We start from the raw sequence: 11,957 nt of genomic DNA, 5'->3' as shown, positions 1-11,957 counted from the left end.
CATACGTATCCCCAAGATCCTCGGTGGATGACGGAGGCAGGGGGTGAGGGGGATGTGCAGGATTTCTCCAAGGGGTGCGACATCCCAAAGAGCCTTTTATACCAGACTTGCTTCATTCCCTTTTAGTGTCTTTCAACTATATGGATAGATTTATTCAAATGTTATTGCGTATTCACATACATGACTTTTCATGTTTCAGTTTCACAAGAGCTTCACTAAAACTATAAAAAGGGAATAATTATAAAAGGAGGAAGAAAGGAAGAACTTATATTTTGAATTTCTTTTTTATTCTCAGTTATTGCTATTTCAATACCCCTCAAAAACAGGTTTCAGACTTATATTTGTCTTCGTCATGACAATTATTCAAAATCACGCAGCATCATAGATGACGTCATTATTATCTTCCTAACCAACACAATTAGCAATTATGTGAGTTAAAAGCTCAATCATCATTATCACCACCACCATCGAAAACACGTGGTCATAATCATCACCTTTATCAACATCATCAGCATCAGCACTAACACTTCAACACAACACAATATGATAATATGATGGTTACTAAGTAAATATGAGACGTGGGCTTCGCATCACTTCAACACAATACAATATGATAATTAATGGTTACTAAGTAAATGAGACGTGAGCTTGAAGCCGTCGTGTTCGTTGTTTTCTTTTCTCTTGAGTCGTTTTGTAGTCAATGGGTTATCTGTTTTTCTACAAATTCAATCTCGTTCGAAGAGAATGCTGAGGAAGAAAAAAACACGATTATCTCCAAGTGCATATTAACAACAGTTGGGTAGGGCGGGGAGAAAGAGGGGGAATACCAGCAACGCCCTACCCCTCCCCCACATGTCATGTTTTTGTCCCGATGATGATGTTGAAAGTCAATAATAATAACAACAACAACAACAACAACAGCAACAACAGCAACAGCAACAGCAACAGCAACAATAACAATAACAATAACAATAACAATAGCAATAACAATAACATTAATAATAATAATAATTATAATAATAATAATAATAATCATAATTATAATAATTATAATAATAATAATTATAATAATAATAATAATAATAAAATTCTCTATATAACATTTTAATCTAAAATATTATTTACAAAAATTTGTTTATAAAATTGATAACAATAAGATTTAAAAATAGTAAAAAAATTAAAAATAGTAAAAAAAATTATGCGAAAGAGAAAAATAGAAAAAATAAAATATATATATATATATATATGGCGGCCTTACATAACATCTGCTATGGGCAATATAAAATCATTATCATTTAAAACGTGATTTGAACGGGAATCTTGAACCTCTTACGTGACATTTGTGAACTGTTCTTAAAATTGCGAAAGAAAGTTCGATACGTATCCATGAGATTACACTGGCATAAGCCTCGCCGTTCTTAATAGACAGTTTTTCTGCAAGGGATTTTAGAAAGTTCTCACAATCTACCCCCATGCCTCCATTTGTGCCAAAAACTAGTGGTGTAAAAGTTCCCATCTCTACGTTGATTATTCTCTGGTTGTATTTCCTCTTCTTCTCATTCTCTTGTTCTCTGAAGATAGTTTCTGTGGGTTTGTTCTGGTTAGACTGGGAGTTAACATGCGTTACACGTACATCAAATAATAATAATAATAATAATAATAATAATAATAATAATAATAATAATAATAATAATAATAATAATAATAATAATAATAATAATAATAATAATAATAATAATAATAATAATAATAATAATAATAATAATAATAATAATTATTATTATTATTATTATTATAATAATAATAATAATGTTAGTCTATCGGCATGCGAACATATTTATATTATAATGTGCTAGTGTGGTTTGTGTCAAAGGTGAAACCGGGCACGAGACAAGTATTTAGGGCGACCTTGCGATGATGACAAGATCAAAGACATAGACATGCAGCCATGCAAGGCGATAACAAGCTGAAAGATATAGGAGCAATAGTGCTTTTAAGAATGCTTTTATCCCTGCATCTTCAGAACTTACCCCTGACCCCCCTTACAATTTACCCCACCCCAAACAATTTAACCTTACGAAACATACATGCCAAATAACCTTTACCGCTGATCCAGTAAAACAAATACGTAAAAAAAAATTGAAAAAATAAACGAATCTATCTTAAACCAGCCCTCCTTGATATTGAGGTTGGTTCAACATAGTGGAAAACAAACCCTTTTTATAAAAGCGTCTAACTTTCAGTTGAGGCTGTGCCGTTATTCTTGAAGCATTTTAAGGCTGAAAATGTTTTTACTCATGTTCTTAAATTTCAGTGTACAGTATAATACTCAAGAAGGTATATAAAAAATACAAAAATGATTAATAGCAATAATATTCAAGATCGTTTTCTATAAACACCATTTGATTTTGCATTTTAGAACGCATTAGACTAACAATGCAATATTTTGCTTCTATCTGAGCCTCGGCATGTTCTTAGCATTTGGTGAAATCTGAGGCTGAACGTTCTTATAACAAAAGGAGTGTATGGCTTATGCCTCCTCATTACAACTCATGTCTGGCACGGAAAACAGCGATCAAAATTATACCAAGCCCACAACAGATGGAGGTGCAAGACCCCAATGGGAAAAACAACGACCATCAGGGTATCGACACTTTTCTAGGCTCGTCAAAGGGTTTATATTCTATCCTGGCTTATCAGATGAAAGATCGCTACACTTCCTCTCGAGTTCTTTGTTATATTGCCGCAAGTAATATCTTAATTCCATCATCATCACCGCCCAGTAATCCCCAAGCCACGCGTCAATGGTTATCAAGTCGGTAAAGTCGTGACATAATAAGCTGAACCCGACAGCTCAACACATTTCAACAAGAATTTAGGGACGGACCATTAGAAAAGTGATGGGGGGGTTTATTTTCGTTTGCTCGAATTTTTTTTTTTTTTCGGGCGCCTCAGCGATGCACGAATATTTTTTTTGTGAGCGATTGGCTTGCAGGTTTTTTTTTCGCCACAAACACTGAAAGGTTTTCTATGGTGCGAAAAACAACTATGAATCTAGAGCTCATTATCTAGGGTTCATTCTAATTTGTTCATACGATAAATCCAAATGTTAATTGCTTAGGACATGAAGCTAATCCTTATACCCATGTACCAGAAGCCCAGGTAAAAAAACTTCCAGGAGATTTTGGAAAACCAAGGTCTTACCAGGCTTTTTTTACTCTGGCCTCTTCGAAAAAGCATGGGAAGCAATCAGCCTGGAAACCCTTGGAATAGTGGGCTTTCCTAGGAGTGCTAGCCACCAAACCAAGGAAAGGCTGGGTTGTGAAGAAACCCGGTCTAGCCCATTATTCATTCATGTGAAGTATTAAACCGGGCTTTCTTGGAAACAACTGTCATATCAGACGTTATTTTACTCAGATACAACATTGATTTGTCGTATATCATAATCACAATCGTATTCATTATACGAGATCTAGTATGGCACACCAGTGTACCATTATGTACACAAATTGTCGCAAAATATGATTGCAGGACAGTAGAGTGAGAGAGAAACACAGCATAGAGTGATAGCAATACAGTAGAGAGAGAACCTGAAGATTCTATGACAGCGATGCGATGAGTGGTCGACAGAAGAGGAATTTTCATCTTGAATTAATATTTGCTCTTCTTAATATTCAGCTTGCTCTAGCTATTCTTGATCAAGACTTTTGCACAGCTATAGGATTATTGAGTAATTTCGACAACCTTACATATAAAAAGTGTTATTGATCCATTTGGGATTTCCCATATTATATTATGATATTAAAAAATATAATTATATTATCTCATGTTATTTTATTTTAATATAGTTGCAGTTGGCACATATTTTTTTATGATTAGGATTTTTGTCTCAGTGAAAACATAATAGTGAAAACATATTATATATTACATAATAATTTAAAATTAAATTATTTACTATCTCATTATATTTTATTTTATCATTTATAGTTGCAGTTGGTACATTTTGATATATTTGATATTCACCAAAGATGGAATTATATATTCTATCAAAGTATTTATTTATAGTTGCAGTTGGTACATATTGATTTTGATCAGGATTTTGTGATTATAATGGTAATTATAATTATCGATGTATGAGATTATTTACTATCATTATATTTGATTATTTATAGTTGCAATTGATAAATATTGATACGATTTTCAGTTGTTATGCCAGAAAATAAAATGAGATTGTTTAGATATAGACAGCTGATTTACTGTGCTATAATATAATACAAATAGAAGGAAATAGTAGAAATAGACTATAATGTCCGATGCTGATTATGATATCATTCATATGGAAATGGATGCATTTCTTTCTGTTGAGGGTTTGAATGTCATACTTTTCCCTGGGTGAGCATACCAGACCCCTCTAGACAGCCTTCTTTTTATGAGGATTGATAGTTTCGGTAGGGGTGTGGGGTATGCTTCACCAGATTTTTCATATCAAACATATTCCCCACGGATAGTGTCCTTCGTTTGTTTTGCCTTATATGGTCATTGATGCCCATATTTAGAAGAGCTAAACTTTTTCTGCTCCCTGATCTCCAGAAAACATGGTGAAAAATGCTGATTCCTGTCAATTTGAGACTCGCGGCAAGAATTTTTCAAGAAAGAAATTGATTGCTTGGTCAAATCTTTATGTCACTAATCTTGAAAAGCCCTGAGACCCAGGCCTCTAAGAAATTGACCGAGCAGGTTTGAAGGTCACCAAAATATTGATATGTTAATATTTCCAGCTCATAAAGGGGCTGGAAATGCACTAAACCATTATGATTCACAGGTCAATGAACCATTTGGTGCCTTGAGCTTGATGCACGATTTTTTTTGTGTGTACGGTCGGCCTGCATAAGTTTTTTTTTTTCCTTTTTTTTCCTTGCTCGAATTTTTTTTGCTATTTGCCCACCCCTCCACCATCACTTTTCTAATGGTCCGTCCCTTACATGAATACCTTGCACTTGTTGCTGAGACGGTAAATGGCTGATATCTTTTAATCATAAGGTTAACTTTTTCTGACATTGTCACCAAACATAGCACTTTGCTATCAAGTGAGTTTTTGATCAGTTAGATCCAGTGGCATGGTTATTAAATCCATTTAAGCTATACCTTTTTCTTTATTATTCCCTTATGTTTATCTTTACTATTACTTTAAATTTATGTAATGAAGTAATAAAGTAATGAAATCCTTATCAAAGCCCTTTCAAAGCTTGATATCAAATCATGTTACTCAATCGTCGCACTCGGAGCCTGGTAACTAACTGTCAAAACTAAGACAGTTAAATGAAAAAGACTGAATAATGCTTAGTCATTCGCAAGTACAAGATAAAGAACATTCGACTACTTGTTTCATATTGCCCTTGTTTCCTTTCTTCCTGCTAATTCACTAGTAGAAGTCCGTGGCGATATAGCCTGCGGAGCAAGAGCAGATAAGAAGCTGGAGACCCCGCTCGCCAGGAGAGTATTGGGCAATAGAGGGAAAGGGAGCTCATACTTGTCTATCGCTGGCGCGCGCGCCTCGTCTCTCTTCTGCCCCTTTACACTTGCCAGGCTACTGGCGATATACTAGATACGCAAGACTACTTAAGACAGAACTGCGTGAAATCTCTTACCTTAACAGGGATTTCCAAGCTATGCCTCTTTTTCACAAATGTGAACTTGCCAAGCATTCGCGGTCCAGCGGGTTTGATGTACTGCTCTTCAGCTTTAGGGAGTTCTCTGTTTCCACTCCGAAGTCTTCCCACCCGCCCTCTGTGTATAACGGTCAACACGGCCCCTGAGTCACTCGCGAAAAGTATAAGGAGAAAGGCAACTTTCATTAGCTTGCTCATAACCGAGGCGTGAACCATGATGAATATTTCACAATAGTCCAATTAGTCCAATTACGATACCAATCAGATAGTGATTATTAATAGGTAAATGTATTGATGTGATCTGACATTCTATACGACGTCTTCCTTATTTTTAAGAATGTACTTTTCTAAATTGAATGGGATGGTATTACTTATGACCTCTATTATCGAAGACCTCGTTATATATTTGAGCCTAATTACAAGGAATCAACCTCTTCTCAAAGTTATCCTGTCCTCAATTCTGCAAGTTGTTCTTATTTGAAATAGCAGTAGTTGTCTTCCTATCGTCCTTTTTTCTTCCACTTTTCTCTCCAGGGCTTCGTTGAGGAGACGTTATTCGGCGCTCAACTTCAATCAAAACCTTGTCAGAGTTTTACAATGCGTTCTCTTCCTTCTTCTTTTGGCGTTAGTACTACACAAGCCTTACCACCGATTCCTTTGTAAGTCGTACGATTTTATTCTTGTTTGTTTTTTGACGCTTGTAAAAGCCTCTTCGTTATCTGATAAAATCTTGTGACCATTTGCCAATATATACTATATTTGACCTCCGGTATTATCTAGTGTTATGATATCCCGCTCCTTAATCGCGCGTTATGGACTGGCTGGCGCGTGCACTGTGTCGTCAGTGACGGGATTCCTGGAATTCCTCTACTGGGGGTAGTATATGCCATTGAGGTATAACGGATATGGATTAGCTGACGGAGAACCCTCATCCTCTCCGCCGCTACTTGACACAAGTGGTGGATGTCATTTCCTAACTCTCACTGATGTTTCTAAAACGCAACCATCTTGAGCTATTCAATACCTACTACAGTTACTAGAATGTACTCATGATTTTAAGGACATAGAAAATTAGCTTGGGTAAATTCACAAACGCTTACTACAATATCATACCATGGGAGTTAACATAAGAAAAAAAACAATGATACTAAACATATTTCGGGATACGAGAGATGGGCGATAACCACGCCCATTGCATATCACGTCTTATTTTTACTCTCAGTGGGAGTGAAGGGAAAGGGTTACAGAACTGGAACGAAGGGGCCAGGGGTGAGAGCCACGCCCATCGGAAATCATGTCTTTCTCTTGCTCTCAGTGGGGTGCAGGAAAAGAAAGAGAGATGAGGTAACGAGAATGCTAGTTATGGGTGATGACCACACCCAATGGGCATCATGGCTTCCTCTCTCTCGGTAGGGGGTTAGGAGATGTGGGGGATGGCGGTGGGTTTTCCATCTTCAATCCTTTATTCCTTGCGTGCATGCGATGAGTTAATGCTGTTTTTATATGTCGTTAACAGACGCGACCCGATCCCTAGCGACTCCAGACGCAGGGTTAATGTACCACGAGCAGCTCGACACCTTAAACGTCTCAAAGAATCTTTGGTGTCTCGTAATAGCATATCCATATGTTGTAACGTATGTTTACGCTGACAAGAATAGCAAACTTTTATCAAATACATTCTGTATCCCATCCATCTTCGGATTATTTGTAAGGATGCTTCGGAAGTTGTTATTTTTTTAACTTTTCATTACAAAGCTATTAACTATAAATCATCGGTTTTGACATAAGAATGTCTGGGGAGAATCAAGTCCCGTGCCCGACACTTTGTTAATCTTTGGTATTGGGATTATCAAAAATCGTAGTCAAGCTCTTAAATGTTACAAGTATAGTAAATGTTACGAGAATAGTTTAAATATATAGTTATATATATTCTATATATTCTAGTAGCCCGTGTTTTCTAAAATAAGGTAAAAAAAAAATTTTGGTAAAAAAAAGCAGAGGACTGAATCGGACTGTAAGGTATTCCCGTAGTGATTAGCGTCATATCAAGGCACTACCCCTTTATAGTGATGGTCTCATCTTACAAGACGAAGGGCGAAATATCAAGGTACTACCCCTTTATAGTGATGGTCTCATCTTACAAGACGAAGGGCGAAGAGAATAATTACTAGTACGTGAATTGTAGCCTAGCTATCCCATGGTGCATAGCAGCATATGACCGCACATCCCCCTCAATAGCGGTTGTCTCATTTTACCAGACGGTGGGCGAAGAGAGTGTTTATCAGTACGCGAATTTCAGCCTAGCTCAGAAATATTTGAAAAGAGCATCTTTATTTGGTTAAGTCGGTTCTAGCAGTATCCAGGCCCCAGGCCGTGGGATGTTATTGCTCCCATCGTCATCGTCAAGTTCACTCGAGCAGCTTCCTGCACTACACGCATGCGCACCGGATGTAATTAACTTGAGCGTGCTCGAGATTTCTTTACCGAAGGATTGAGGAAGGGGATATTCATGCTTTGTATTTTTTTATTTGAAAAGGTAATAAAATATATACTTCAAGAAATACTAATTTTAATTTTAACCTTATTTTGTACAAATTTCAAATAGATTATAAATTATACAATAAATTATACAGCAAAAGACCCGTATCCCACATGAACAACTCAATTGGGAATGGAAGTGTCACAAAGCATCGATTCACAAAGCATCGATTTCCATCGGCTAATTCAAACGAGATATTTTCAATGAAGTGTCGTCAATAATGTATCAGACTTCATTCGTAGAAGGTTGTTATTTTAAATTTTCTTGTGAACAAACAGCTGTTTTTCCAAGTATAAACAACAACAAAGGTTGGCTGATTGACTTTCTTTCTCCAAAGTAGAGTAAACAGGAATACAAGGCAACTCGCAGCAGGGTTTGGCGCCATTACACGGCTGGCGTCACGTACAATGAAGTTCCCGGATAATCCGCTACGCCCGTGGGGTCTGACGGGATACGGATGTGGTCACCAGAATGTTCAGAGGAAGGGGCAAGTTTGAGTAAAAAACTTCTAAAAGAACCTCATAATTACACCTTCAAGTTAAAACAAGTCAAGCGCAGAAAACACTGACGGGGAGGGCAGGCAAATTCTGTAGCAATCTCGTTCCAAGAGCCCTTGAACCTTTGTGCAACCGGTCAGATTCAAGTCAGGTTCTAGATATTTTTGTCGGTTAACTATAGGAGACCTAGAAGCCAGGTTAATTTGTGCTTTGCTATGGAAAGTATTATATATTTTGGAATAATTAAACGCCCTTGGTCAACGCTTGCCTATCTTCTAAACGAAAGCCTGGTTTTCAAGATCGTATCGTGGAATAGACTATTGGGTTAGCCATTCAGCATTGTCTAAAATCGAAGCGGAAAAAAAAGAAATAGTTATAGCTCTTAAATCAGGAACTGCATTGCATCTAAAAAGAGAGAACAGCTTCGGAAAAACATTCATTGCATGGCAGGGGTCTGCAAGATCGACTGTAGATCAACATTATTGGGGTAAATCCCACAAAAGAGAGTTGCAATGGAGCAAAATTTATTAGACATTTCTAAGTTCTCGACCCTTAGGTAAAAAAATATCCTCATCATTATACCTTTAAAGGCTTGTTACCACTTGCAAGAACTTCGCACCTCGTGAACGCACCTCGTGAACGCACCTCGTGACGCGCGACAAAATTGCCAGTGTAAACGGGTCTTATAGTCATTTTGACCATAAAATCAGTTGACTCGAATTTTCGGCAATGTGTCCTTACCACGTGACTCCATTGTTCTTTCTCCACTAGCTCTTGTTAACGCGCGATCGCTTTTTGCCGGCGACACATGACTCGATCCAAAATCCGTTATTCCATCAGTCCATTCCTCTTGCGCTTCGCTATTTTCCCTGGAATGGCGTTTGACTTTTGATTGCGATAGTTTTTCTCTCATTCTTTTGAAAGATTTCAAAGTCGTCCTGTACTTTGCTGCGGTATATTTCTTGGGTTTGTGTTGTCGTTTTAGCACTGTTTCTATCGGAGTGACACGAATGCTTGTTTGCTCTGTCGCCTCGAGACCATTCTGACGGGTTGCCCAGGTAAGCGCTACATTTGTCGTGGTCAAAGTCAATAATCCACATTTTCCATTCAAATCACTCTTAGCTCCAACATTATTTGTAATACGTGGCAAAGACTTAGAGCTATCTTCAAGGACTCCAACGATTTCACGAATTTGGAGTCCATTGGATGTTTGTTGAGTTGTGTTTAGATTTGAATATTTGTATCGGAATCCTAAAGACTTTCTTCCGGGGCCACAAACTCTCAAACTTTGCACCATCATTTTCTCCAGTGATAATACATCTTGTCTTCCCTTTGCCATCACATGCGATTCGGCTTTCATTGCCTCTATCAAGTGTTTTTTTTCCTGTTGTTTAGTCTTGAGTGTGGCAGCCATTCGTCGCTAAGATCTTTGTTTAGAAAGTTCAGCAAACAAGTGTGTATTTAGTACTCACGTAAGCACTGGAGAACAAATTCTCTGTAAAGATTGATTATGATAGCAGCTAGGCTAATTACCGGCTTATTTAACAAGTTTCTGAGTCACACGAAGAGATCTATGCAGGAAACAAGATTGAGTGCTAGGAAGTGCGGTTGCGCTTGGTAATGCTTGCATAATGCATACGATTATTTTGGGAATTTAACCCCATTGTCAATTTCCTTTGTCTGAATTCTAAAGCGTCTTGTACGCGATTGTCAAACAAAAACTTACCGCTTCACTTAACGACTGATAAAGACGTTAATTAGCCTGAATAAAACCCTTAACATTGTTTAATGGCCGTGGGAGTTTTACCGAAAACTATCGATTTTACTACCATTTTTAGGGACTAAAGGCTGGTTCTCACTAGGAGGCAGGCGCAAGCGCAACACAAGTGAGAATCAGTCAAACATAAGCGCAAGCAGCGGAAGAAAATCAAGCAGTCGCGTTCTCTTGCGCTTAGATTCCAGTGAGAATCGGAAAAAAACTTGCGCTTACTTGCAAGTGAGAACCACCCTTAAAATTAAACAATGGCATCCGTGCCAAAAACTAAGCTACATTTTTTTTTTTATAAAAGAACATTTTTATAAGAACGTCCAGTCTGAGATTTCACCAAATGACGATAAACTTCTCATTTATTATTGTTTATCATTGAAAATACAGCGGTTTATTCGCAAGGAAACTTCGAAATAACAATCTACGCATGAAGTCTGATATGTTGTTGACGATAGTTGATAGTTGATATCTTGGTTACTCGCTTGAATTAGCCGATGGAAATGGGTGCTTGTGTGACTCGCCATTGAGCGGGAGCATAAAATGGCGGCGTGATTGGCCTTCTTTAAACAAGGACCCGCACTATAAAAGGGCTAAGCTCCGCCTCCTTTCGGCTGAATAAAATTCAAACTTTAAAATGACAACACGCCGTAACATTGCGCCGGTATTTTTTAGTTTTTAGTAGTTTTTAGACTTTTTAGTTGTGTTAATAATTTGAACTCATTTCCCCGCACATTTCCCCCTTCCGCCCTCATATTTGATATACGGGTATGTGCCGCCCTTTATGGTAGGGTTTTTGGGCTCTTGAGGTCTACGATAGGGTATCTTTTTTTTTTCGCTTTTCGGTCTAATGCAGGGTTTTTTTTTTGCTTGTCGGTCTATGTAAGGGTATCTTTTTTTTTTCTTGTTAGGTCTCTGGTAGACTGGGCAAAGTTGTCAGTATGGCTACCCAATACATACATTGCCGCACACCATTTGATTGACAGTGAATTTCCACTTTAATCACGACTTATTGGACCGCCCTTGTAGACAATAGTACTGGAGAGTCAATTATCAATTATATGTGTAAACATAACCTACAGTGGTTTTTGACAAGTGTTAATACCAGTCACACTTTGTTTTCAGTTTCAGGCTTGTCGGTGTTTTTTGCATTGTCAATCCTAGCATCTGCAATGTTGATTTCACAATATAAACCAAGGGATTTGATATGGCGTCGTAGCTGCCTTTAGTTTGGAATATTGCGAAGAGAAACATGTAATTACACAAGCAGGTTTATTCCACCACCATACAAAGCTTGTCTGAATCAGTGTTATTTTACTTACCATTTCAATTCCTCATGTATGGGCCAGAGTGGTGCAACAAGCTCGCAACTGTGACATTGTTTTTTTTTAATATCTGTAACAGCTCGAAGTTTTTGTTTCTTTTCGTCGTTATGTGCCCCAAGTGATGGCGCATCCACTATGCCCCAGCTATGGGTATGGCGTAGG

The 11,957-nt window shown here is 37.6% G+C and overlaps 1 long non-coding RNA gene across 1 annotated transcript; it reads right to left on the bottom strand.

Annotated features, from left to right (window-relative positions):
• Nucleotides 1–268: 268 nt before the first annotated feature.
• On the bottom strand, nt 269–10,550 carry LOC116618836. The gene is made up of 2 exons (XR_004296367.2): nt 5,649–10,550; nt 269–747 (listed from the first exon to the last, which is right to left on the bottom strand). It is a non-coding gene; the product is annotated as an uncharacterized LOC116618836 (long non-coding RNA).
• Nucleotides 10,551–11,957: the final 1,407 nt, after the last annotated feature.

The sequence above is a fragment of the Nematostella vectensis genome, chromosome 15 (genome assembly GCF_932526225.1).
Source record: "Nematostella vectensis chromosome 15, jaNemVect1.1, whole genome shotgun sequence".
Taxonomy (NCBI): domain Eukaryota; kingdom Metazoa; phylum Cnidaria; class Anthozoa; order Actiniaria; family Edwardsiidae; genus Nematostella; species Nematostella vectensis.
The sequence above is the reverse complement of the archived record's forward strand: the minus strand, read 5'-3'. Positions and strand labels throughout refer to the sequence as shown.